This window comes from Leuciscus leuciscus, assembly GCF_965113295.1.
Source record: "Leuciscus leuciscus genome assembly, chromosome: 16".
NCBI classification, from domain to species: Eukaryota; Metazoa; Chordata; class Actinopteri; order Cypriniformes; family Leuciscidae; genus Leuciscus; species Leuciscus leuciscus.
This window is the reverse complement of record NC_138740.1, coordinates 8,132,922-8,157,996: the sequence shown is the minus strand read 5'-3', so window position 1 is coordinate 8,157,996 and position 25,075 is coordinate 8,132,922. Positions and strand designations below refer to the sequence as shown.

At 40.1% G+C, this 25,075-nt stretch overlaps 1 pseudogene across 1 annotated transcript in view; it reads right to left on the bottom strand.

Moving 5' to 3' along the window:
- LOC309477810 (DNA repair protein RAD50-like) overlaps positions 1-24,874 on the bottom strand; it is a 43,165-nt pseudogene extending 18,291 nt beyond the window's left edge. Inside the window, exons 1-6 of the transcript in view lie at positions 24,836-24,874; positions 24,432-24,586; positions 5,100-5,183; positions 4,758-4,900; positions 2,823-3,008; positions 794-998 (exon numbers count right to left, since the gene is read on the bottom strand). The product of the transcript in view is annotated as a DNA repair protein RAD50-like (transcript). The remainder of the gene's footprint in view (positions 1-793; positions 999-2,822; positions 3,009-4,757; positions 4,901-5,099; positions 5,184-24,431; positions 24,587-24,835) is intronic.
- Between the last annotated feature and the right edge of the window lie 201 nt (positions 24,875-25,075).

Here is a 25,075-nt window from a genome sequence, read left to right as displayed (position 1 = left end):
TTTAAATTAGGTTATGATTACAAAAATGTTGATACCATAGAAATGTCATAATTCCGGTCACAAAAAACGAATACTAGGCTTAAAAAAATAAATTAAAAAAACTCAAGCTCGAAGACGTAAACAGTCAGCGATAAAATAAGAATAAGAAACCAATTTCCAAGATATATGACCAAAACATTTTATAAATAAAAAATGCTGAAGAACAAATAAATAAGAAATGCTACATAAACTGTATAATCAAATAATAATAAAAAACACTATAGTCTTCAATGGGGAAGTTAAACATAAATTTCTTCTAATTAAATGTACAAAAGTGATTTAGTCAGGGAGAGATTTTCTCTCTTTTGTAGTTTGATAATCATGAAAGACAGACAGCAGGAATATAAGGCACTTTAAGACCGAATACCCTGACCCAATATACACATGTGTTTTCTTTCTCAGCTGTTTACTTTCACATAAGACATAAATGAATGTTTTGACATACAAGTTTGTGTATTTAACCATTCAAGGCCAATGCTTGAAAACGCATGCAAATGATACGTTTTCGTGACCATGTCGCACAGCAACGTCACGTGAGCGTGTAACTGCGATAGAGACGATAGTCCAAAATTTGTACTGATTAATCATGTCTACCGGCCCACCCATACACCTGCCTCTATTAAATACAATTTTAAATATTCATTATCCAAAACAATCAACTGCCACAGATCTCAAAAATGGAAAACCTCTATTCTAAAATCCCACAGAAAATAAAAAGAAAACCGGATCAGCCAACAAATTCTTGGTGTCTCGCCTCCAGTGGGTCAATCTGATTCTCGATGCGTTGGACATTCTCTTTGGATGAAGAAAGCTGAGCCTCTTTAGCGGACAGCAGCTCTCTAATCTCTAGGGCTTTATCTTTGTACTGTTTTAGGTACTTGAGGTCCGTACTGCAGAGAATAACAGTCCGGGCCTGCTTCTGTCTCAACTTCTTCAGGGTCTCCAATACCATAATGTACCTTTAATCAAAAGGTTTTGGTTATTTTCGGCCATTCATTTGTAATGCCAGCTTAATATGAGTAAATGACACCACAGGACAAGCCAATATGCAAAAAAGTCTGTTTAAATAGACACTCATTTATCGCCATCTACTGGTGTAGGCCTACAGAATTAGACCCATAGTGTTCAAAGCTTCTCTGGCATGATTGTTGAGAATTTACAGTATTTACAAAACATATATTGTGTAGATAATACACAACAGTCCTTTATAGGGTAATAATATGCATTAAATGAAGGGGAAAAGGGGAAAAGAAATAATTATATACACATATCAAACTTCTAAAAAGACTTTGGAATGGGATGATGTTTTCTTGTAGGTTATATATATATATATAGTGGTGTGAAAAAGTGTTTGCCCCCTTGGTAAATATGATCAAATATGGCTGTAAAAAATAAATCTGCATTTTAAATCCTTTTGATATCTTATTTAAAAAATGTGCAAAAATCTAACCTTTCATTGAAGTAAAATAATTGAAAGTGTGGGGAAAATCACATTATGAAATAAATGTTTTTCTCCAAAACACGTTGGGAACAATTGTTTGCCCCCTTTTATTAAATACTTTTTGCAACCTCTGTTTTCCAAGATAACAGCTCTGAGTTTTCTCCTATAATGCCTGATGAGTTTGGAGAACACCTGACAAGAGATCAGAGACCATTCCTCCATACAGAATCTCTCCATCCTGTTGGTATTTGATCGAATCCGTGATGCCATGTATCTGAACAAGATGTCCAGATGGTCGGATGAAACAAAAACATTAGCTTTTTCGGCAGCAAACACTTAAGATGGGTTTGGTGCACACAGGGATAAAAAAGTACCCCATGTGTAAAATGAAATACTCTGCTGTATCTTTAATGCTGTGGGCCTAATTTTCTGCCAGAGGTCCTGGACATCTTGTTCAGATACATGGCATCATGGATTCGATCAAATACCAACAGATAATAATCTAAACCTGACAGCCTGTGCTAGAAATCTTATAACGGAGAACAGGATGGAGAGATTCTGTATGGAGGAATGGTCTCTGATCTCTTGTCAGGTGTTCTCCAAACTCATCAGGCATTATAGGAGAAAACTCAGAGCTGTTATCTTGGAAAACAGAGGTTGCAAAAAGTATTTAATAAAAGGGGGCAAACAATTGTTCCCAACGTGTTTTGGAGAAAAACATTTATTTCATAATGTGATTTTCCCCACACTTTCAATTATTTTACTTCAATGAAAGGTTAGATTTTTGCACATTTTTTAAATAAAATATCAAAAGGATTAAAAATGCAGATTTATTTTTTACAGCCATATTTGATCATATTTACCAAGGGGGCAAACACTTTTTCAAACCACTATATATATATATATATATATATATATATATATATATATATATATTTTATTACATATTAATGATTAAAACTTCATTTGAATGCTGTTATGGGGATGATATATCTATGCAGGAAGAATACCTTTTCCTAGATCTTTTGAGATAAAATAACTTGATGAACTCATAAACTGACTGAAAACATCCTTCACACTCCAAAAGCATTATTGCTATAAAAATTACTAGACAAAAATTAAAGGCATTCAGTGCTGTTGCCCATTAAGCATTTGTGAAGGGGATCGTCTAATTCTAAGTTTCAGAGAGAGGATGTAAAAGGAAAAACTAAAACATATTTTACCAAAGAGTCATATGTGGACCTCAAAAAAAAAAAAGAAAAAGAACAATAATAAAAAGTACAATATGACCCTTTTAATGAATGAAGCTTCAGTGACAAAGCCATTGTCCAGATAAAAATACCTTGTGGCTGAGAAAATCTCATCAAACTTCTGCTTGAGGGCTTTCCCTTCACTGAGAGGCCAGTTGGACTCCTCTTGGTGGCAGAAGATGACATGGCTGATGACAGCTTTGGAGACGCCCAGGGATGAGATCATCTCACGGTCTAGTTCAGCACATTTAGAGCTCTGGATCTCTTTCTCTCTGTGCCTGACATCAAGAGAGGTCAAGATGTATTAACATCCAACAAGAAAACAAGTCCTTCAAACAGGGAACATAATTTACACTTTTCATGGGCCAAGTGGGAGTAAAGGGTTGGGAACCGAGAACCGGAAGTGTTTTTTTTTAAATGCTGGAACCGTGCGAAATTACTAAGTTTTGGTTCCAAAAACGGTTCTGGTGCGATGTGTGGGCGAAGTGCTGGGTGCTTATCCTTTAATAGCAATGTCTCACCTCATGAATATTATAGGGCACCTATTATGCAAAATCCACTTTTACATGGTATTTGGACATTAATGTGTGTTGGCAGTGTGTGAACACAATCACCCAACAATGATAAAAATCCACCATCTCCTTTTACTTTAATCCCCATTAAACCAAAGCAGTCTCATTAGATATGCCGTTTTGATTCACTGAGCAGTGTGACATCATACTGCTCAGGCCCCGCCCATGGCCGCTGACTGACAGTCCTGCATTACCATAGTTTCCGCCCTCAGCGAGTTGTACGCTATCCGCCATTTCCTCTGCGCTCGAGCAGCTCTAGTGACAGTGTCTTGTAAGCAATCCCGGTGTTCTGTTGTTGGATGTAAGAGTGAGCGTAAGAGTCTTCATTTTCTCCCATGTGCCGCAAAACATACCTAAATTAAATGTCTGCGCAAATCAATTCACTCCATACTGCACTCCTCACGACGGACCGATGGCTCACAGACATTTCTCTGCACCACATTTCCCTTCAGCCTAGTCTCATACCGATCATTTCACACACACACACACACACACACACACAATATCCGTGTCTTGTGTTTTGTCCTTGTGTCTTCGTTCGTTTGTTTGTTTGTTGTCTGGGAGTAGTCGGTCTTTCGGCGGGTAAACGCTGCGTCGGCCAAACAGGTTGTGCACACATGTACAAATATACTTCACTGTGGACTGTCTTACTCATTGGCACTGTAAATAAATTACACCCTGCATTAGAGTGCTGTGTGAGTAAGCCATGTTTTTTTTTTTTTTTACGGACTCCAGTTACTTTTTCCCTTCCCCCCAAAGTGGTGGCAACGGTGGGATATCAACTCACAAAACAGCGCTAAAAGGACGAAAAACCAGGGCTGGGTTGCGGTCACAGATGAAGAAGGCGACGATGGAGAATGTGGCTTGGAATTCGGCAGAGACTACAGAGGAAGAGGAAGTGATGGCAGGGCTTCCTGATACCTCGAGAAAGTCCAGGTCACTACGGACTGAGCCAATGACTCCAGACGCTACAGCTGGTGAGGGAATGGTTTCCGAGCTGAAAGGAAAGCAAACAGTAGCAATAACAATTTCTGTTTTTGGTGTAGAACTCCTAATAGCAATGCAAATTGCTGTTTTGCTCTCTTCATTTTCTTTAGAAAATTTGCACTCTTCTGTGAAGGTGATCTAGAAATGAGCGATCGCTTGACAACCACTCAGCTTAGAAGCAAAGTATGTATGAATTGAGTATACCGGTCCTATTTATAACCGTATTGTCTGGGTGGGCGTGATTCGACATGCAAATCTCACTGGCCAATGTCCATTGGCTCGTTTTGTTACCACTTGGAGGTGATCGGTCTCCCAGGCGAGACCCCATTACATCAGTATCATCGTAACGTCAAACGTGACTGACTGAATGGGAACATAATATTTTTACAGTATTGCTACTTTTACTGAATTTTTGCTCAAATAAATGAAGCCTTGGTGAGTATAAGAGACAAGTAAAAGACAACTTACTTGATGAAACCCTCAAGGAATTTGAACTAAGTTTTCTTTCCCTTCTGTGTACTTTGCATAGACTTCTGGACTACCACAGCATCGCCATTCACATCTCTAAACTGGAGTCTGATCCGTGCCTGTACATCCGTTTCATGAACATCCTACAACAGACCAACATTATTTATAATTAAAACTCTTTAAAAACTAAGTGTCATACTGCCCAGCTCTTGCATTGACAATACGAAACAATGTTTGCAAGTTTGAAAAAGTTGAATAAGACAAGCAAAAATATGTGTAATTGAGGACATTTCTATAACAGCTTATATTTGTTTACTTGAATTACTCCTGTCAAGGACCTACTTTGGGATCGTGGACAAAGGTGTTTCCTTTACTTCCTGGTGGAAAGTCTCCTGAAGTGATGTATTTGAGACACTCAATGATGGTCTGGAAATTCATAAAAAGAAATAGTTAATAGCCACCTTATTCCTGCGCCCCATGGCGAAAGGGTTACTCTAAAAACGCTGTAACAAGGTATGTTGCTATGGGAAGAAGGAGGTGGGAACCGGCGAATGTTCACACACTTTATATTTGTAGAAACTACAAATGTAGTTTTTTTGTTGTTGTAAAAAACTACAAAATTGTAGTTACATAATTCCTGTTACACATGTGTACTTACACATACCATTCTGTGGGTCGTTACATGTGTAGTTACACAAACATTACAGCTGTGGATACTATGTACCAGTTTGTAATTACACTGTAGTTACATACTATGTACACATGTAGTTACCATGTACGTTCACAGGTATTAGGGCCACTTAATGTAAAGTGGGACCACACTTTATTTTACAGTGTCCTTGTTACATAGGTTACATGTACTTACCATAGTAATAAGAGTAAATTATGCATAATTACATGCAATTAACCCTCAACCAAATCCTAAACCGACCCTAACCTTATAGTAAGTACATGTTGTTAATTATTATTACTCAGTACTTGAATATATAATTACACTGTAACAATGACACTGTAAAATAAAGTGTTACCTAAAGTGTTACGAAGTATTGCTACTTAAGTACTGAAAAATAATATGACTCAAGTAAGAGTAAATAAGTCGTTTCCTTAAAAACTAAAAGTAACTACGTTACAAAGTACTTTAGTATTATTTTTCTATTTTTTACCCAAAATGGGGAGATGATAGCGGTATGGATCGCTAAACACTCACATGTCATCCGTTTCATTCATACTGGAAGCCCAGTACTGATTCATCCCTCATGCAGAAAGTCCACAAGTGAGATTCATAGAAGTATAAAACTTATGACATTTCAAGAAATGCCTTATATGGATATAATAACATGCAAATAGAGATGTTTTAACTGATGAAACATGAAGACAAACAGATGATAGCGATAATATATCTGTTCATCAAGCTATCTCAGGTATTTTCGTAAGAATGATGTATATGTCTTTAAAGGGATAGTTCACCCAAAAAGGAAAATTAGCCCCTGATTTACTCACCCCCAAGTCATCCTAGGTGTATATGACATTCTTCTTTCAGACGAATACAATCAGTCCAAAAAATGTCTTGGCTCTTCCAAGCTTTATAATGGCAGTGAATGGCTGGAGAAAATTTGAAGCCCAAAAAAGTGCATCCATCCATGATAAAAGTGTTCCACTTTTACTCCAGGGGGTTAATAAAGGCCTTCGGAAGTGAAGCCATGCGTTTGTCTAAGGAAAATACCCATATTTAAAACTTTATAAACTATAATCACTAGCTTCCGCCAGACGGCCGTACACATCGATTTACGGTGGAAAACCCGTGACCTGACACACAGCGTAATGACGAACGTGGAAGCTCAGAGGAAAGAGCTAAACAAAACATCGGTCACGAATTAGCCATTTTGAAGAGAAATGTCGGAGTATTTCTATATAATAGAAGAGGAGCTTCAGTTTGTTGCACAGCCCTATTTGTTTAAACCGTGAGAGGTTTCAAAGTTTACGAATACGATACTCCTACATCCTACATCATGCATCACGGGTTACTCTTGTGGCGCAAGTCGAATTGCGTAGTATGCGTACGGTCGTCTGGCGGAAGCTAGTTATTTTAGATTATAAAGTTATAAATATGGGTATTTTTCTTACAAAAACCCATGGCTTTGCTTCTGAAGGCCTTTATTTACCAACTGGAGCCGAGTGGAGTAATTTGTTTTCCTAATTTTTTCCAGCCATTCACTCTCCCATTATAAAGCTTGTAAGAGCCAGAATATTTTTTAATATAACTCTGATTGTATACTGAAAGAAGAATGTCATATACACCTAGGAGGACTTGAGGGTGAGTAAATCATAGGCTAATTTTCATTTGTGGGTGAACTATACTTTTAATGCAATGCTATAATCAACATAGCTTGTATCATTGAATATAATAAAATAATATATTCTCACTCTGTGTTAAGAAGCAACATGAAACCACAGAAGTCACTTTAAACACGACTGACATGTATTGTGTTTTTGGAGCAAAACATGATATTAAACTCATAAATTGTAGTGTTTGACGGTATGCTAAGCAAACATACTAGCTTTCCCTGTTGTCAAGAGCGATTGTTTTATTACTAATTTTGAAAGGTAAGATCATTTGAATCTTTTCATTTGAATCATTTCATAATTGAAAGCAAAGAAGGTTAAGTGAGAGGTCCGATTAAAAAGAGATTTACAACAGTATGAATAAAAAAGTGGCAGTAAAAATAAATAAAAATAATAATAAATAAAAATTAGTGGTGTATGGTTAATATGTTAAATAAAAAAATTAAAAAATTCGTTCTACCGAAAATGTGCTGGGAGCCCACTGTTGCTATAGTAACGAACTACACTTTTACATGCATCTGATTGACAGATAAATCATGCGATCTTATTTCACTGTTGTTGAGATTTTTTCAGCTTTGTACAAAGTTTGCTTCGTACATTTAATGTATTGTATTGTTAAAGAGGGCGAAATTTACCATTTAATTGAACTGTGCACATTTATTTTAGACACTTACATATTAATGGTGCTGATGATTTTTAGAGACCCCCACAGGTGTATGATTTTACTGCTTTCATGGGAGCTCATCCTCTCTCTATAAGAGCTAATTTCTTGCTCCGTGTCCGTGCATTTTAACCGGGAAGATTTTAAAACGAGCCGTTCATTAATAAACACGCAAAATCGCTGTGAAAATACAGACCGGAAGTCAAAAGACAACGAGCGCAGTGCTGAAAAGGGGCGGGGCTACATAAGGTCTATAGGCTATATATCACGTTATACATGAATATCAGTCACGTGACCTCTTACGTCATCCGCTCTTTTTCCAGTTGACTGCCGCCATCTTGAGTACCTACCTAGTACTGTCTATGGTACTGACAAGCATTAACTAGCTAGCTTGCTACTATTTACAGCTTCGTACGGATACAGTAAATGGCTACGAAAGACAACATTTCGCACCTCGACTGCCATGAAACGAAACGCTACTTTCAAAAAATAATATCGTTATAACGCGATCCCTACGCGATACCTGATGCGTACTTCAAGCCTCTGTCCGGTGCTACCGAACAACCAATCCTGGCATTCAATTATCTTATTTGTTGATCCGACTATATTAAGCGTGTATTTAAATGGTCCAGGGGCAGAACTTTTGCCAAGCGTGTCAAAGGTTCTGGGTTCTGGGTTCTAATCCGGACTCATATATTTTTATTTTATTTTTTTCTCATCAAAACCGATTATGTTTATCAGTGGTTGTATATCAGGCAGGGACACGTTTGTGTGCAGTTTGTTTTGTAATTTCACCGGAACAAATAGAGTCTCTCCACATTGAAGCACGCATCCGAGTGAAGACTGTGCGCGAGCCACAAACAAACACAGTATCCGCACCACTGATCGCAGCGGCAACGAGCACTTTGATCACTTGATTTCAGAAACAACACATTTCAGCGCTAGATCGCCTCTTATTTAACAAACGAACGAAATGAATGCTCTGCTAGTTAACTGGAGATGTTTTGATTATTTGTATTGGTACATTCCTGCCGCGAGATGTTTCAAAAGTGGTGGGGTCCCACTCGTCCCACCCGCAAAATACGGCATCTTTTTTCGTCCTGAGGTAGCCTGTAAAAGGATATTTTGAGGTCTCCTTTTTTGTTGTTGCACCCTACCGCACATGTTGAAGGCATAGCTAGCTAGTTCCTTTGCGACTGACGTGAATCAGGTACTCAAGATGGCGGCAGACAAGTTCTAGAAGTGAGTGACGTCAGTGAGGAGACGTTGGTGACATCATCTGATATTCATGTTGTTTTAAGGTGCAAACACCTTCTACCTTATTTTGTTTATTCTCAGGTTAGGTAAAGTCAGTCGAATTCGTTCTAAACAATAAGTATATAAATTCCCATACTTACAATTCAGTCGAAAGACTGCTCTGTGGTTTAGTTCAGCTCAATATTTTGTAAAACAGAGACTTAAGGCAGGCGAGCTTCTTAATTTCAATTATATGTTTTTTTTATTTTTTATTAAATATAAGTTAACTAGTTTACATAAAAGGTACTAATATATAAAATAAAAATAAAAGCAAATCCAAACCAAATAATAGCGGGTGGGACGAGTGGGACCAAATAATTTACAAGCTTTCATCTTCATGAGGCGCAATGGCAAGGCATCTAACACCGGAGAGGCCGTCCTTGGTGAATCAGCGTCTGACTGGACATGTCATTCCAGCTCTTTTAAAGTCCATCAACTTTTGGACATCTTCAGAAATCTCCTCCTGGAAACCCCCTAGGACGTAGTTATAAAGCCTTTGTCTCTCCGTCCTCCTTCTTCTGGACCTTTTCTTCATCGCTGTATCTTCTGTGTCTCATCCGCAACACATAGACGGTAATGATTGCATTTTTCTTCTTTCTTTGGTAAAGCTCTTTCTAATACATTTTCAATGTCTCTCTACTCTGCCATATGCTTAATACATGTTTACAACATTCAGTGTGGTCTGTTTTTCTATATAAACCATTTTCTCAATAAATGACTTTACTTCACCAATTGCAGTGTCTCTTTTTTATAAACCATTTTCTCAATAAATGACTTTACAAACAACAGTTGTGGTGTCTTTTCTTAATGACAATTTCTTAATAAACATGTTTATAAAAACAAGTCTCAGTGTCTTTTCTATAAACCAATTAAACAATTTCAAATTAAATATGTCTCAGTGTCATTATTATAAACCAATTAAACAATTTCAAATTAAACATGCCTCAGTATCATTTCTAATGAACCAGATTCAAGGGTTTCTTATAAAAACTCTTTACAGTGTTTTTCTTAACAATACGGTTTCTTATAAAAACCTCTTACATTGTTTCCATACATTAAGGTTTCTTATAAAAACCTTATACAGTGTTTTCCTTTACATACAAGCATTGCTATAATCAATATAAGCCTGTTTATATGAGTCATAATAGAATCAATTGCATGTTTCACCCAACAATGTATAGCTAGATATGACGGCACTACTGCAGCATCACCACAGGTGAGCAGCTGAGAAACTCATCAAGCCAATGTGCAAACTATCGCAAATCAAAGTGAAAGTAAGTCGCAGACGCTTAACACACAATCATCTTCATTAAAAGTAAAGAAACTAAATATGATTAAGAATCTCTGAAACCTGGCTTAAAAAATCTGTATCTGATGAACTTATTTCTATTGAAGGTTTTAAAGTTTATAGAACTGATCGGGTTGGCAAAGGAGGTGGGGTTGCCATATATGTGAAATCCAAGTTTATAAGCTCGGTAACCCTGTCACTAACTAAAGCTAAACAGTTTGAAATTCTGACCGTGAAAGTGAATATTTCAAAAGATGCTGATATTACAGTAGTTGGGTGTTATAGACCTCCATCTGCTTCAAAGGATGCTTTCCAATCTATATCCGAAATATTACATGAAATTAATCACTCTGAATTTATTCTTATGGGTGATATGAATTGGGACTGGCTTTCTGGGAACTCTGATTGTTTTAAAGACTTATGTAATGACTTAAACTTAGTGCAACTTATTAATGAACCGACAAGAATAAATCCCAAAGCAGAAATAAAATCTACTCTCCTAGATCTAATCATAACAAACTCAGTTCATAAATATACCTCAACTGCCGTATTTTGTAATGACGTCAGTGACCATTGTGCAGTCGCTTGTGTAAGAAATACAAAAATCCCTAAGGTAAAACCGCACATGATCCTAAAAAGACATTTTAAAAGTTTTGAACAACAGGCTTTTCTGCATGATCTGTATCATAGTGAACTCAGCAGGGTGTCTTTGTTTTCGGATGCTGAACTGGCATGGGATTTTTTTTCATTTAAATTTTATTTCCATTGTAAATAAATATGTACCAATCAAAAAGTTTAGGAAATCAATTAAATCTTTGTCGGGTGCACGTGTGACCTCAAACCTCCCAGAACAGATTCTTATTGGTTCAGATGAAATAAAAGACAAAGCAGTCGTAGTCAATCAGTTTAATAAACACTTTATTCAGGCTGGATTCATATTTAATCAAACCGTAAATAAATCTGTCCCATGTCCTGCCATGTCAGCATCTGAAAATGTAAATCGGGAATTGTTTAATTTTAAACCGATTTCAGTTTCAGAAGTTCATAAAGCCCTCAGAGACATTGATCACAAAAAGTCAGCAGGTACAGATAATCTGGATCCCTTTCTGTTAAAAGTGGCAGCTGATATTATTGCTGAACCCATAGCGCATATTTTTAATTTGAGTCTTCTTTCAAACTCCATTCCTAAAAGTTGGAAAGCAGCCTATGTTCTCCCTTTACATAAAGGTGGAGACCTATCAGAATTGAATAATTACCGTCCAATATCAAAACTTTCTGTTTTGTCAAAGATCTTGGAATCATTTGTGAATGTACAGTTAAAACAGTAATTTGACTGACAAAAACATTCTAAATAATTTTCAGTCAGGGTTCAGAAGTGGCCATAGCACTATCACTGCTGCTACATTAGTGACAAATGATATTATTGGGGCCTTAGATAAGAAGCAACATTCTGCTGCATTATTTGTTGATCTTTCTAAGGCATTTGATTTGGTTGATCATGGATTGTTATTGACCAAACTACGTTCAATTGGTTTAAGTGAGAAGGCTGTTGCATGGTTCCAGAATTATTTTGTAGATCGTACTCAATGTGTTTATGCTGAAGGTTATAAATCTGATTTTCTTGAGATAACTAAAGGTGTCCCTCAAGGATCAATCTTAGGACCCATTCTGTTTTCAATTTTTATAAATGATTTGGATAGAGATCAAGCCAAATTACATTTATACGCTGATGATACAGTGGTTTACACCCAGGCTTCCACCATTTCAGTAGCAGTGCAGGAACTTCAGACTGCGTTTCAGGCATTGCAATACACATTATTGAGTCTAAAACTGGTTTTAAATACACAGAAAACAAAGTTTATGGTCTTCTCAAAAGCTCGAGCACAGCTACTTGACAATTGTGGCCTTTTCTCATTAGATGGGAAATCAATTGAGAGAGTGTCTTCATACAAGTACTTGGGGATATGGATAGATGATAAGCTTTCCTTCAATGAACATATTACTGCTTTAGTTAAGAAACTTAAAGTCAAGCTCGGCTTCTATTACAGAAACAAATCTTGCTTTACTTTTAGTGCTAAGAAGAAACTTGTGGAAGCTACTTTTCTGCCTGTAATTGATTATGGAGATAAATTGCATGCTGCATTTTCCATCCTGCGTCATGTTGATTCAGTTTACCATGCATCACTACGATTCATAACAAATACAAAGTCCCTTACCCATCACTGCATTCTTTATGATTTAGTTGGTTGGACATCACTTAAAATTCGTAGACAACAGCACTGGTATATCTTTATTTATAAAGCTATACTTGGCAAATTTCCACTGTACCTCTGTAACCTCCTCTCTGTCTGCTCTGGTATCTATCAGCTACGCTCCTCAAAGTGGTTCCTTTTTAATGTTCCACGAGTTAAAACCGAATTGGGAAAAACTGCTTTTTCTTATTTAGCACCTTGGGGGTGGAATAATCTACAAAAAGAGCTAAAGTTAGAAACTCTTATTTCCATAAATGAATTTAAAACTACTGTAAAGAGTGTTGTGATGGAGACATGTTCTTGTTTTTCTTAAAGAGTCTCATTGTGTTTTATATTTTTATTTTTAACATTTTGTACTTTTTTTTTATCGTGAAAATGTAATTTGGTGTTTGTTATGTATGCATTTGTTGTGATTTGGCTGCTACCTTGGCCAGGTCTCTCTTGTAAAAGAGATTCTGAATCTCAATGGGACCTCCTGGTTAAATAAAGGTATAATAATAATAAAAAAAGAAACTAAATGATCTTATCAGTGCTGTTGCCGCTCTCACCTATTGCGGTCTTTGATTTTGAATGAATGATGATCAATAAAATGAAGCTCTGTTGCTTTCCATTAAATCTGCATATAGCATGGTAATTGAAGATCAGATTTAAATCTGTTTTGCGAAAACACATTTATATGTGACCAGGGGCCTGTACCATGAAGGTAGCTGAACAAACTCGAGGTTACAGGATTAGTTTTGAGTTGACAAAACCAAACCGATGCAATCAGGCTTTATTGGTACCATGATGCAGCTCATCAACTTTCTCTGTCAACTCAGGCTTTGATCCTCAAGCTATGATTACTCCACGCGCGCGTGCACATAAAAGAGTGACGTCGACACTGAACAACCAATCGCGGGTAGAGCGAGAGCGATATATTTTTCCGCGGAGGAGCAAGAGATAATCATTCAGAATTACGATGAATTTAAATATGTATTTCAAGCTCGAAACAATACAGTCTCTGCTGCCAAAGCAAGAGAAGACTGTTGGAGAAAGATTGCTGATTGTTAATGTGTAAGTTAAACAAATACGTTCTATATTTATGTAAAATTATGTATGTAGGCTATGTGTAGCCTATATGTGTAATATAGCCTATAGCCTATTTTTATAATATATAAAAAATGATACATGCACATTTTTTATATATTATAAAAATAGGCTATAGGCTATATTACACATATAGGCTACACATACATATATACATAATTTTACATAAATATAGAACGTATTTGTACTACTAAGAAAGCTAGGGAATCCTATCATAAGATTAACATAATAATAATAAAGATTTAAAATAATTCTTAACATGTATTATATTGCATAGTACATTTGTGCAATTTGCTTAAAAAAAAAAACGGTGTTTATGTGATGTCACCCTATCAATGTATCTTACCGGCAATTTTATAAAAGCCCTCTTTTATGGACATGGCCGATAAATGTCCGGGGAACACTATTAATGAAACTATTCATGTACTCCTGCAGAGCGAGGACCACCTTACGAATGGTTCGACAAACCGTGTTTTCCCCTAGCTTCTGTGCGTAACCCACCGTACAAGAATGTACCACTTGCAAAAAAAAAAAAACACGCAATGCAATACCATTTGCGGTACAGTAAGTGCATGAATTTGACGTGTTAAATTCTTTATGTGCGGCTCAAGAAGGTCGCAAAGATAAGACATTCCTTCCGCGGAAAATCTGTATCTTTCATACAAGTAACTATCAGGAGAGGCAAGGGGATTTTGTCTGGCTAAAAACTCTCTCTACGAAGTGCTCGTCAAACAATTTGCGCTGAGATGTCCACAGGATTTGGAAGAAAAGGTGAAGTCATTGTAACAGACACTGGGAATAAGTTACGTCACCTATATGTTTCTTTGCTCTCAGCTGATTGGTCAAACTTCAGTCTGAGATCTTGAGTCCAGAACATAACCTGCCCCGGAGCAGGTTAGCCGTGCAGCGTAAGATACCATGGCAACGAACACAGATTCAAGCCAAGCTACTTTCATAGTACCTAAAACCCAGGGTTGGCGGAAACTAAACTGAAACATAGCTGGCTAGCCACCTAAACCGGCTTCATGGTACAGGCCCCAGGTGTAAATGGAATTGTTTTGATAAATCAGATAGCTATCTGAGCAGTAAAAATGCATGGTTTGTGCTGCTTAATCATTTAAAATGTAGCAAGCTGCATAGCAGCTCCAGTAGTAATGAAAAGATTTATTTTGTGATTTATATAATATAAATTTATACCTGCTTGATAATGCTGTGGCCACATTGGACCAGCGGTTTGGAAAATGGATGGATGATTCAGCTGCGGCTTCATCTTCTGGTCAGACGTGGGAATCCATTCAGCATGCGACTCTCACAGTGCATTATGGGTATTCTCTAGCCGTTGAGCATACATCAGTACACTCGTTAGTCGTTATTGCGGTGTATTGTGGGATTGAATGAGTGTTTTAATGATGTCGACTCCACTATGGTTTAGGACACCAGTACAAATGGCTGTCCCTTCAAATATTGCCCTATGTAAGGGTATCCACCTCATTCCTGACGACCTTACTACGTTTTGAATTATGGGTGGCACTTCCGGTTTGGGGAACAATAGGTTACTTGCGTAACCCCGGTTCTCTTATAGCATTAAGTGAGGTGTCTCACTATGGGATACGCCCCTTCCGCGGATTCCTTAGAAGTCCTATTACATTACGCCCGCCCCAATTTGCTAGCAGACTTGACGTAGTATCTGGGAGTGTCTACCCCACCCCTCAGTATAAGAGGAGCAGCACTACGTCATTACGACATTCAAAACAAGCACACCTCTTCCTCGCTTCACACAGCAAGCAGGGTGATCTGGTAAGACACCTCACTTAATGCTATCAGAGAACCGGGGTTACGCAAGTAACCTGTTGTTCTCTTTCAAGCATACGTTTCGGTGTCTCACTATGGGATATTCTAACTCCCGTATTGCCAGATAGCCTGCCTCGAAGTCTCCTGCCAACCACAGCAACGCCTCTAGGGCTGGACGAGTCCTGAATCATGACTCAACTTCAACGCTCAATACTGCATGTGCTAAAGTTTGAGCTGTAACATCCAGTTTATAGAACCTTGCAAATGTATGCGGCGAGGACCAACTCGCCGCTTCACAAATATCCTGTATCGTGACTCCTTTAAAGAAAGCCCATGAAGTTGACATTCCCCTTGTTGAGTGTGCATGTAAACCAGCTGGGGGCGCATGACCCTTACTGGAATATGCCAATGAAATCGCCTCCACTATCCAGTGCGACAAACGCTGCTTAGTAATCGGTGTCCCCGTTCTTGGTTTCACCCAAGATACGAACAGCTGATCACTCTCCCTGAACCCTCTGGTTCTTTCCGTGTAAATGCGTAAAGCACGCACTGGGCACAACTCATTTAGCTTTTGCTGTTTTGATGAAGCAAAAGGTGGTGGATAGAAAGCTTTTAGCTCAAAAGGAGTGACAGAATGAACTACTTTGGGCATAAATGCAGGATTAGGCTTCAGAACTACCCCTGCATCCCCGGGCATGAACTGCATACATGCTGAATGCACTGAATACACGTGAATCTCACGCGCTTCGCCGAAGCCAAGGCTAACAGCAGCGCCGTCTTAAACAACGTTATTTTTAAATCAATCTTGTCCAGTGGCTCAAATGGAGACATTGAGAGAGCATCAAGTACCAGTGCTAAATCCCATGAAGGGGAAAGCGGTTTTGAAACTGGCAAAGCGCGACGCGCGCCCTTCATGAACCTGCACACGCCCTAAAGGATGCTGCCCCACGGTTTTATTATCAAAACTTATGTGACAAGCAGAAATAGCGGCCAAATACACCTTTATGGTTGAAAACGCTTTCCCTTGGTCTATCAAATGATAGAACGGCTGCCACTGAGCACTGAAAAGGAATCTCATGCTTAGCTGCGTACCAGCGCTCAAACACGCCCTATTTGCATTCATAGAGAGACATAGTCGACTAAGCTCTAGCATTCTGTATGGTTCTGATGACATTGTCAGACAGACCGGTTGTATTCAAATTTAACCACTCACAGGCCAGGCCCATAGTGCCAAGCGTTCTGATTGGGGATGAAAGATTTCCCCCCTGCCTGCGACAGTAGATCTCTGCGTAACGGGAGAGACCACGGGTCTTCGTACAGCATACGTATGATCTCCGCCAGCCAGTATTTCCCTGGCCACTTCGAAGCTATTAATATCAGCTTTAATCCCTCCTCCCTCAGTGTTGGGGTGTTGGGGATATTAACGCTATCGGTGAGAACGCATAAAGGAGAGTGCAGGGCCAATCGTGTGCCAGCGCATCTATCCCCAGAGGCGCGCTCTGATCTTTCAGAGAGAAAAACAGAGGACACTGAGCATTGTAGTGGGATGCGAACAGGTCCACTGTTGCTCTGCCGTATATTTCCCAGATCTGTTCAACCACTTCCTTGTTCAATTTCTACTCCCCGTAAAGTGGATTTCCCCTGGCCAGCAGATCCACACCCTGGTTCATGACGCCCTGTACGTGCGTCGCTCTCAGGGATGAAAGATTGGCATGGCTCCACAAAATCAGTTTGCGTGCCAGCATGTGCAAGGGAAGTGATCTGAGGCCTCCCTGTCGATTTATACATGCCACAACTGTAGTGTTGTCCGTTCTCACAAGAACATGATGCCCTTTCAGAAAAGGAAGAAAATGCTTCAACGTTAGAAACACGGCCAGCATTTCCAGATAGTTTATGTGAAGATTGGTCAGATGATGACCCCATCTTCCATTCACTATCCTGCCCTTGTGAACTGCCCGAATTGTATTGTCTTTAATACCCAGCGGGACTGTATGCACTCTCGCCAATTGTCTATTTGCAGCGTTCTGGTGCCATCGTGTGGCTGAGTCATGAACGAGTTTCTGGTCTGTACTGCGCATGCGTGGGCACTTAGCGCTTGAGCAGAGTCTGAGTGGCTCATCACCTCTAAGGGATCAATCGCTCCCCGAGGTGATGTTATAATGTATTCTGTGAACATGTTTTGCAAAAATTTTTGGGGCATTATGTTTTCCAACATTCTCTGTTGTTCTCAATTTTGAACATGAAAAGTTATTGTGACTAGCGAGTGGGTGTGCACCACTGAACCGTGTCTTGTCCTTTTCACCGCTCTGCTTCCCACGGCCCAACCAGGCGCTGTTTTCCCCACAGAACATCTTGCACTCCACTCTGACCCTCTGCTCGGAATGTGAAAGTTGGGAGGTGGGCGGGCCATAGCCTGCGTGAAGGTCTGTCGGGGTGGCGGAGGGGGTGCAGTCTGTGTCTTTTTTTGGCACACAGAGTTGCAAGGCCTCGTCATCCCTCTTTTTTTCTTCGCATCTCTTTTGCATCAGTGTCAGAGCTGAGCCGAAAATGCCCTCTGCAACAACCGGTGCATCCAGAATGGCTTATTTTTCGCTGTCAGAGAGATTAAGCCATCATCCTCTCTCTTGGATAACCATTGTGGCCATGGCTTCCCAGCAGCTTCAACCGCGCATCTCTGAAGACGGAGAGAGAGATCCGTGTTGTGTCTGACCTGGTATGGTAGACACTTCGTCCTGCAGCTCCGCTTGGTATGCGGTCAGCAAAGAGATCGCATTCATAGCCCTGACAGAGAGCGCGACTGCTTTATAAGCGCGTTCCGTCATGCTCGACTGGAAATGGCCAGCTTTAGATGGCAAGGTCGGATTTGCAGCCTCTGTGCGCTTCGGCTGCAAGTGCGTGGCAACTAATGGCTCCATGGGGGACATTCGGAGAAGGCCTTCCTTTTCCATCCCCTCCACATCGAGAACGGAGCCACTCTGCACTGGCATCTTGCTGGTAAACGGCTTGTCCTTCCACGTAACTGCAACCTCCTCCAGGAGCTCTGGGAAAACAGGAAGGAGCTGTCGTGCTGCCTGTTTTGCACTCAGCAGCCTCTTCTCCTCATTGCGAGACTTTGCAGTCTCTGCTACCACGGTCGGCCACGGAATATTTAGTTTCCCTGCAGCGCGCTTGCACACATCTTGCAGATCAACACAAACAAGAGGGGAGGATGGTGGCCCGCCCGCCTCTTCCATTGTGTCAAAAGCATCCAATGAAGCCCTGAAAGGAAGCGTGTTTGAAACAAGAAACTCAATTATGTTAACAATTGCAGAAAAATACTTGCGATTTCTATCTAGCTGTCTCAATTTCCCTAGAGGTGGCGGCCTACGCTGCTGAACCTCATGAGGCGGTGGCACTCGCTTCAGCTCCTGGCGCGGTGGTAGTGTCTAGCGATGAACTCTCGTCCTGTTTTGAATCGGCCACGGAGGCCGTTTGTGAACTCTTGTCCAGTCTCGACCCAGCCGCAGAGGCTGTCTGTGAACTTTCATGCTGTCGTGAACCGGCTCCGGAGGCCAATTATGAACTATTGTTTTCTCCTAAACCAGCCATGGAGACCATCTCTGAACCCTTGTTGTCCTGCCCTGAAACGGCCTCAGAGGTCATTTACGAACTTTCATCCTGTCTCGACCTGGCCACGGTGGCCATCTATGAACTGCCATCCTGTTCTGAACCAGCCAAGCAGACTGTCAATGAATTCTTGTACCGTCCTGAACCAGCCAGGGAGGCCAGTTATGAACTTTGGTCCTGTTCCAACCCGGTCGCAGAAGCCAGTTATGAACTTTCATGTGATCATATCACAGCCAATCAACTCTCGTCCTGTTCTAAACCGGCCGAGGAGGCTATTTTTGAACTCTCGCTCAGTCCTGACCAGTATGGTGACAGTTGTAAAACCCCAAAAGATTAGGACCTGCATAGACCCTCAAGATCTAAACAGAGCAATACGAAGGGAACATTATCCTCTTAAAACGCTTGAAGTTGTTGCAGAAATGCCCAGAGCCAAGATATTCTCTGTGGTGGATGCAAATCAGGGATTTTGGCAGATCCGGCTGGATGATGGCAGTTCTAAACTCTGTACATTCAACACACCCTTAGGGGGGTACAGTTTCATAAGGCTTCTTTGTGGGATTTTATCAGCTCCAGAGGTGTTCCAAAGGTGTTTGTCTCAGCATCTGGAAGGAATGGAAGGAGTTAATGTAATGGATGATATTCTGGTGTGGGGAGAAGACAAAGACTCACATGACTGCAGACTGAGGAAGTTGTTAGAAAAACTGAGAAGCATAAACCTGAAACTGCACAAAAACAAATGCAAGATTGGCCTAAGTGAAATCAGCTACATAGGTCACGTGCTGAGCAAAGACGGACTGAAACCTGACAATGAAAAAGTGACAGCTATTCTTGAGATGCCGGAGCCACAGGACAAGTCAGTCCTGCAGAGGTTCTTAGGCATGTTGCAGTACTTTGCAAAGTTCATCCCAAATCTTTCAGAAGTAACTGCACCTCTCAGAAAGCTGCTGGAAGGAGAAACACTTTGGCACTGGGAGAGTGAACAACAAGACAGCTTCAATCGTCTGAAAGTGCTAGTGAGTACAGCACCAGTGTTGAAATTTTATGATGTGAGCCAGCCGGTTACCTTGTCTGTGGATGCCAGCTCAGAAGGTCTAGGATCTGTGATTCTTCAGGAGGGACAACCAGTAGCATAAGGCTCAAGAGCACTAACAGACTGTGAACAAAACTATGCACAAAACTATGCACAGCTGTTAGCAATTGTGCATGGCTGTGAAAAATTTCACCAATATCTGTATGGACGCTGCATTCAGGTTGAGTCCGACCACAAGCCATTGGAGATCATTTTCAAGAAGCCACTCCATAAAGCTCCGTTCCAGACTTCAGAAAATGATGATTAGACTGCAAAAGTATAGCCTGATGGTGAGATATGTTCCAGGAAAAGAGATGATTGACAGCTGTGATTAACAGGTTCTCTGAGCGAAGTAGTCACTGAAGCACCAAAATACTTTTTTTCGGGATCTTCGGAGGACTGAGGAGATTGGAGCTTTAAATTTAATATCTACATTTCTATAATTAATTTTAAAAAGTGCAGGAGCGTGTGCTTGCAATTGATTCTGCGAGAGTGAGGGCGGGGCCTTGATTTCACGGCTTGCTTCCTGCTCACTACTGCGCACAACTACTGCGCGGACTCAGATCCCGAGATCGCTACTGCGCAGACTCAGGTCCCAAGATGTCAGCGCCATATCGGGACACTGGCAGCTTCACTTCTCACCAATGGAAGAGAGCGAAGGGGCGTCGTCCATCTTTTTTTACAGTCTATGCTCCCGGATAACAGGAAATGAGCAAAGAGGTGGGGCGTGTGTGGAGGTGAGGTGCCGGGCTATCTGAAACCACGCCCCCTAGCTCGACATGATCGAGTTAGCTCAGGCATAGGAGCTAATGCTATATGCTACTGGCCTCGCGCTAAAGTGATAGCTGACTTGAAGTAAAGCCAATAGTTAAAGTTCATGTTTTTGCCCTTCGAAATACTATAATAGTTAAAAGACATAACTAAAAGAGAGACTATGTATATCGTGATGCATTATTATTCTGCTAGTTAAAAATGTATTATCATGCAGTAACTTACAGTATTGATCTGAGCGTGTGTGAGTGACAGTGATTAATGAGCATGTCAGCCAGCGCGGCATCGCACGTCAAGTTCGTAGAGAGCTTTATTCAGTCCATTTTAAATTCTGATTTTGGCCGCCTCTCAAATAGAATAGAATAGAATAGAATAGCCTTTATTGTCATTGCACTGTGGAGGTACAACGAAATTTAGGGTGCTCTCACAGAGCCACCCTTGCACCACACAAAAAAGGTAACAAAAACTACAAGGAACAATAAACAACATACATCAGGACAAAAGACAAATAGGCTAAACAAATGATGTTCTCTCATTAAAATGTAAATAAAAAAAGACAATATATATATATATATATTTACATGTATATATATATATATATATACATAAAATCCATTTAAACGTTAAAATCTTAAAGTGTCTGTAGTTATTACAGAGTGCAGGTAGGAGGAGGTGGACTAATTGCACTAATTGTCTGCTCTTCATGGGGTATGGGGTGATTGAGGGGGTGCGGGCTTATGTGTGCAAATGTCCATAGGTATTGGCAGTTCGTAATGGGTTAAACCATAGATATTACCCAAGAAGTTCAAGTAAATGCACCAGAAATCCCCGCTCATTCAAAGGTGTGCATCTATTGCATGGAGGGAGAAAGCACTGACACTTGCAGGATTTCATCTGACGGTACTTTTTATGTAACACTAAAAAGTTAAATAAGCATATCTAGTCAATCTGTTCCGTGAGAGCAGCGGTACCGCAGAACGAGTGTAGCCTCAATATCTATAGATGTTTTTAAATCTGAACTCCAAAAAGCAATGAAATTGTCAAACATCCATGAGTGCATGTTCACAGAGGAAAACAACTGAAAAACAGCGCTGGTTGTTCTCTCGATACTCGACAACGACGGAATCCAACGGCGTGGGCGAAGGTATAATGCGTGAACTAAATTGTATGAAATAAGCACAAACATAGCAGAGATGCCAAATTCAGAGGCTGGGATTAGTTGAGGTGACGTGACGCTAACAGACACAGACAGCAGACAAACTGCTAGTATTGACGGCAGCCGCAATCCACCTGTCACTCAAGGGCCACGCCCTTAATTATGGAGAACTTTTAGGCTTAATATAATTTAAACGATTGATTTATAAAAAAATGTATCCCGCTCACAGTATCCCGCTCACAGTATTTTAACATGGTGGAGATACAGATTTGACTCACTTTTGCATCCAGCCTGAAGCAGCCAGTCGATGAATTGCAGTTTAATTCACTTCCGTGTTGGCTTCAAGAGAGAGGCCCTGTCACAAATGGCACACTAAGCACTCGTGGTCTTCCTACGAGTCCGCACTTTCGTGACGTAATGGCACTTTGACTGTCGGGAAGAAGTCTGCTGCGGAGTCCGCATCAGTGCGTGCTCGGCAAAAGTGCGCATCGAGGGCACATATCGACTGCAAAGGGGGCACTCGCGAGCACCCTTCTGAGGCCTAAAATGAAAAATGGGACACCCTACGGTCTCACGGACTTAACGGACACGCGCATGTGGCAGCCATTGTAAGTCCACAAGACCGAAAGTGCATATGAAGTGTGCCATTTGGGTCAGGGCCAGAGACAGGGGGTGCTTCTCATTTCTTATTTGTGCATCCTCGTTACCTTTCCTCGCGTCTCAGCTCCACCCCCTGTAGGATACGAGGGAAGGCTGCAAGGAAAGAAAAGGAGGATGGAGGAATCGAATGAAAGCTTTTTTTTATCCATTGGAATACTTGATCACTCGAGCGTCACTTCACAGCGTCATCAGCAGCGCTCAAAGGATCTGCCCTTATGTTGTTGAAGTTTGTTTATTTAAGAAATTCATAATAAATAATAATAAAGCAAGATTCCCTGTTGAAATATGTGAGGTGTGGTTTATATAAACTGCAAAGGTAAAGTATAAATTAAAATGATTGTGACCGATGTGAAGGGGGAGGAGAATGGACTATATGCACGCGCATAAAGATAAGTCAGCTCGTAAACTTGCGGTAGAACGTCATTTGATGTTGTGGTACTTTTAGGTTAGTGGGCGGCACCTTCAAATCCGTGAGGTAAAGACTCCTTGAGACTCTAGTGGTTTTTAATAGATAAAGTTTGAACTAGAAGTTATTTATTTAATTTATTATTTATTCAATACGTGAAAATAAAGTAATGATAACTTAAGTTAACGAAATGAAAAAGCCATTTAAATTTCAGCGCTGTGAGGGGACATCAGCTGAGCACTGTTGTGTCCCTCAGTGCTCGTCCTCAGCGAAATTTATTTCAATCATTAGTTTTCATACTTTCCCTTCCGACGTAAAACAGAGAAAGAAATGGATAATAAATATAAGAAGAGACAATTTAATTATATCTCACCATACACAGGTGTGCAGTCGGCACTTTGTGCCAGAAGAGCTCAAGGAGCCTGCTGAAGTCGGAGGGAGGCGAAGGCTGAAGCCTTGTGCCGTACCTGTTCTGTTCCCTTGGAATAATTAGGCTACTTTCTTGGAGAGAGGCTTGGGGTTTGGGAAAGGAGAACGACTCGTAACGCGCCGCTCGCGCTTGCGGTCTGAAACGGCCGAAATTCACAAGGTTTCCTACATGTGCGTTCCGTGTGCACGTGTGATGCTGATGTTGTGCGATGTTAATCATGTGGCGCCCGAGTGCATTTGACCGGCATAAAACCGGTCACCAGCTGATCAATCAGTTCATCTCTAAAATATTAGCATTAAAAGTAGGCTATAATGTTCAGATAGACTATGCAACAAATTATTATAATGCTATTTCATAACAATACTCATATTAACAAATTTTTTTAGCTATTTTTTTTACCCCAACTTGCTGCGGTCCCCCTCCAAAATTTAACAACAGATATGAAATGTCAGAAAGAGAAAAAAAACTTAATGGGAAGACGAGCATAGACTGCTGCAGCTTAGTGGATAAATATATTTAGCCTATTTATTATTAAGATTGCACAGTTGGAAAGAAAATATATTTATAGGAACATTTCAGCAGGCTCAAGATAATTAATACAGTGACCATTATTCATTATTTTAATCAATTCGCAGCCATAAAACGTGATAATCTGCATTCTCATGTATGTGCGCTTGTGCAATAGTATTCCGTCAAAATGGCTGACACGCGGCTAGGGGTCACGTGACTGGGAGATCCCTATAGCACACTTGTTTCATCACCATCCAGTTTGCTGTTGTGTTCCTCCCCTAGACCAGTGGTTCTCAAACCTGCTGTCTTAGGTTTAAATGTAAATAATGACTGACAGCAATATACAAACCGTTTTTCCAGCTCCATTAGGTCCCACAAGCACCGTGGGAGGGCTGAAGAAGGAGATCACTTGTTTGTCTTTATCCTCAACTCCAAAACTCCTCACTCCTAGAATACTCATCCTTTCCATCTTTGACATATTGGACCAGTGCTTTGACTTGTAGCCTTGAAATGATATAAAAGTCTAATTAAATATCAGTGCACACAATCAAAACTTGTTAATTTCTTGCAATATTAATGAAAGCCTGTTAAGTTAATTAGATCATACACCTAATTACTTGGACAAGAGGCATTTATATGGTTCTCAAACAGAGTCATTTTATAATGACGACAGAGTAGAGTGCAGCTGGGCTAGCAAAAATACAGACAAATATCAACACAGCTATAAAATAACATTACATTTGATTAGAATACCTCAGGACAAATAACGCTGTAAACTCCACGTAAACTGTGCAGTGCAGTACTTCCGCAGTCAACTCAGCGTCACGAGAATCATCTAGAAACTACATATCCCACAATAATAGAAAAGACGTTAACAGCAATTCTTTTCATTTAATGACGAATACATAAAACATTATATATTATTATAATTAAATAACGCTTAAAAATTAGTTTTATTCACGCCATGACCATAGAAATACAATTCCATTTAAT